The 3,745-nt window shown below is 36.2% G+C and overlaps 1 non-coding gene across 1 annotated transcript; it reads left to right on the top strand.

Moving 5' to 3' along the window:
• The first annotated feature begins 2,808 nt into the window (after positions 1–2,808).
• Positions 2,809–2,915, top strand: LOC122149858. The gene has a single exon (XR_006163369.1). It is a non-coding gene; the product is annotated as a U6 spliceosomal RNA (small nuclear RNA).
• Positions 2,916–3,745: the final 830 nt, after the last annotated feature.

Raw genomic sequence — 3,745 nt, forward strand, 5'->3', positions numbered from 1 at the left:
TTCTTTGGTCTTCTTTATTAATTGTCCAGCTTTCATATGGATATAAAGCAATTGAAAATGCCATGGGTTGGGTTAAGTGGTCCTTGGTCTTCAAAGTGACATTTTTGTTCTTCAACACTTTAAAGAGATCTTTTGCAGTAGATTTGCCCAGTGCAACTCAACATCTGATTTTTTGACTGCTCTCTACATGAGTACTAATTGTGCATCCAAGTAAAATGAAATCTTGGACAATTTCAATCCATATGTAGCCAAACCAAAACCAAACTCATTGGCATTGAGTCGATTCTGACTCATAATGACCCTCATTGTGTTTCCCAGGTGGTAAATCTTAAGGGAAGTAGAGTGCCCCACCTTCCTTCCAGGGAATGGCTGGTGAGTTTGAACCACTGACTTTCTAATTAGCAGCCAAATGCCATAGGCACTGAGTCACAAAACACTGTGATAAAATTATATTTATCCAAGTCCACAGAATTCAAATTGTACTAAACAACAGATATGCATGCATTATTTTTTTTCAAAATGAATATTTTCAGTTCAATTTTGCATGAAGTTACTAGAAGCAGACACATTTTCTGTTTCCTTAATTATAAATAGAGGAGGTTTTCTAAGGTCCCATCAGTCTAATAATCTATGGGCATATGAAATATATTTGCTACTACTAATCTCATACAAAACTAAACTGAAAATATCTGTATTTTGGAAAACAAAATAATGCCTATATTTCTTTTGTATGACTTCCCCAACACCATACAATTATACTCAAAAAGCATTAGGATATCTGAGTTTTAACAAATTTTATGCAAAAGAGCTCTTTAAAAACTTTAAAAGCAGAAATGTCATCTTGAGGACTAATGTGCGCCAGACCAATCCTTGGTCTTTTCAATCATCTCATATGCATTTGAAATCTGGGCAATGAGAAAGGAAGACTGGTGGAGAATTGATGCACTTGAACTGTGGTGTTGACAAAGAACATTGAATACACCATAGATAGCCTGAAGAACAAACAACTCCATCATAGAAGAAATACAAACAGAATGCTCCTTCGAAGCAAGGATGGTGAGACTTCAATTCATTTACATTGTACATGTCACCAGGAAGGAGTAAAAAAAGACATCATATTTGGTAATATAGAGAGGTCAGCAAAAAGGATTGAAATCCTTAGTAAGGTGGACTGCCACAATAACTACAACAATGTACTCAAACATACCGACTGTGAAGATGACACAAGACTACCAAACCAAACTCACTCCATCGAATCTGATCTGACTCATAGCAACTTCTCCTTGGGTTTCCAAGGCAGTATCACTACAGAAGGAGATTGCCCAATCTTCCTACCAAGGAGAGGCTAGTGTGTTTGAATGGCCAGCCTTCTGGTTAGCAGTCAAATGCCTTAGGCACTATGCCACCAGAGCCCCAATACAAGACTAGGTAGTGTTTATTTTTTATTATAATTAAGGTCACCATGAGGTGGAGCTGTCTGACTAATGACATTTCTATCATATAGTACTGACTTGATAAAGTCTAAAGCAGTCAATTTAATATGTTTTTGTTTCTATAAAGTAGTTTCTTACTCAAATTTTTTTAGTATTTGATTGGGGATTGATGACATTAGTGTGATTTGATATTTTAAGTGCTTTAATGAGATAGACAGAGCCTCAACTATATTAAATACCAGATTACAGCTGAAGTGAAAAATTATATGAGAAGAGAAGGAAAGGAATATTGAAAATATTCCAATATAATAATAATAAATCTCAGTTAATAGGAATATAGCTGCTCTTCTTTCTTTCTTCCTTATTTTCCATGTATTTTTGAAGTACCCTGTTATCATTCCTCAGAATTCCATAGAGGTTGGGGAAGGTAAGTGTGTTTGGCCTGAACTTCTTCCCACAATAATTGGGAGGAGGAAAGAGCAACCCTCTCTGTATTAGTCAATAAAGACTGTAGCAAAGTGAAGAATGACGGACAACCAGCAGCAAAACTGCAAGCATCCCGCAATATGTGATACAAGCTTTCCCTGTAACTTCCTGAGCCTTCAATGAAGTTATTATATGCATAGAAATATGAGTGTGATTGTATTTTTAGGAATAAATAGTAAAGGAGTCCAGAAATGCATATCAACTGGTACAAAGTCAAATTAAAACATTGCATGCAGATGCAGAGGTGGAGACTAAAATCAAGATATGTAGAAAACATGAAGGAGGATGGTGAAGTCACAAGGGTTGAGAAATGAAGCTCTAATGGGCAAGGCTGCCCCAAATTGCACCTGAGTTATGATTTGGAAGCAAGAGAGAGAAAAACTTGAAGGCATGTAGCAGAAGCTAGAGATTGACTGTGAGGAGGCAGTATCGATAACTGGAAAACTCTCGGAAGTAAAAGTAGAAACTATACTGAGGTTGGGATCACAGTTTTTGAGAGGATGTACTGTTCAAAAGAAGTTCTTTTTGGAGGCAATTCTGATATGAACCTACCGGTATGGTGAAATACAGTACCAAAGAAAGAGGAAAATAAAGGGGGAAGAAAGGAAGGGAAGAAGGGCAGGAGGAAGAAGAAAAAAAAAGAAGGAAAAAAAAAAAAAACATAATTGTTTATTGGTCACTTATTAAGCGTTAAGCATTGATCTAAGTAATCTGACTTCTTTACCCCTCACAAACATTCTAGGAGGTAAGTATTCTCATATGCATTTATAAATGAGAAATTGGAGTACTTAGAGGATAAGAAATCTGCTCATGGTGATAACCTAAAATGGAACTCCAGAATCTTACACTTAGCCACTAAACTCTTTAGTCTCTCAGGAAAACATTTATGGTGCTCTCTTCAGCAGCACATATTCTAAAATTCCAACAGTATAGAGAAAGGTATTATCACCCCTATACAAGGATTGCTTGCTAATTTGTGAAGTGGTCCATATTTTTTAAGGAGTACTGAGTTTCAGTTTACTGTGATAGAAAAATCACATTGATTAAGGGTAGAGTTGTACAGCTAATTAATGTAATGCCTATCAATAAGTTGTATGATAGTAAAAAATTGAATTGGCAAATGTGTGATAGATATATTTATGACATGACCATAAAAAATAAAAGCAGCTGCTGAGGTGCCTTATGTACAAACACCTCATGGGAATTTATTCCTTAGGTTGGTAGTTTAGGGACATTGTTTCATGGGATATACTAATTAAGTGTCTTAATGTGTTTAGTTCTTCTGCTCTATCTCCTAGGATGCTGCATAGTGCCTGGTATCTTAAAAGCTTGCAAGTTGCTATCCCAGGCACAACAATCGGTCTCTATTCACCTGCAGCAACAGAAAACAAAGGAGAGTCAGGAACAGGAGGAAGAACTAGAATGTGTGGCTAATTGCCTCTATGAATAACCTACTTTCTTTGCCATGAGTCTAGAAGAAATGGATGGTGCTTGGCTACCATTACTGAATGTTTCAATCAAATATTTAATAGAATAGTTCTGATCAAAAGAGGGAAAATGAAAAACAATTTAAAATTCTCATAGACCCCAGATTTTCTGGAATCATGGAGGCTGAATGAGCCCCAGAAGGCCTGAAACAATCTTTAAACCAAACATATCTCCTGACGTCTTCTTAAGATCAAAGAATAGTTTGGTGACATAAGGACAGAATCTGCTTTGAGAATTGTGCTTTTTAAGATCTATCTATCTGAGATCAAATTGATAATAGCAACTCTAAAGACTAGATAGGAAATTTAGGAAGCAGTGAGATTTTGTGAATGAGGGGG

The sequence above is a fragment of the Orycteropus afer genome, unplaced genomic scaffold (assembly GCF_000298275.1).
Source record: "Orycteropus afer afer isolate SDZICR_OR568_19922 unplaced genomic scaffold, OryAfe1.0 scaffold00055, whole genome shotgun sequence".
Taxonomy (NCBI): domain Eukaryota; kingdom Metazoa; phylum Chordata; class Mammalia; order Tubulidentata; family Orycteropodidae; genus Orycteropus; species Orycteropus afer.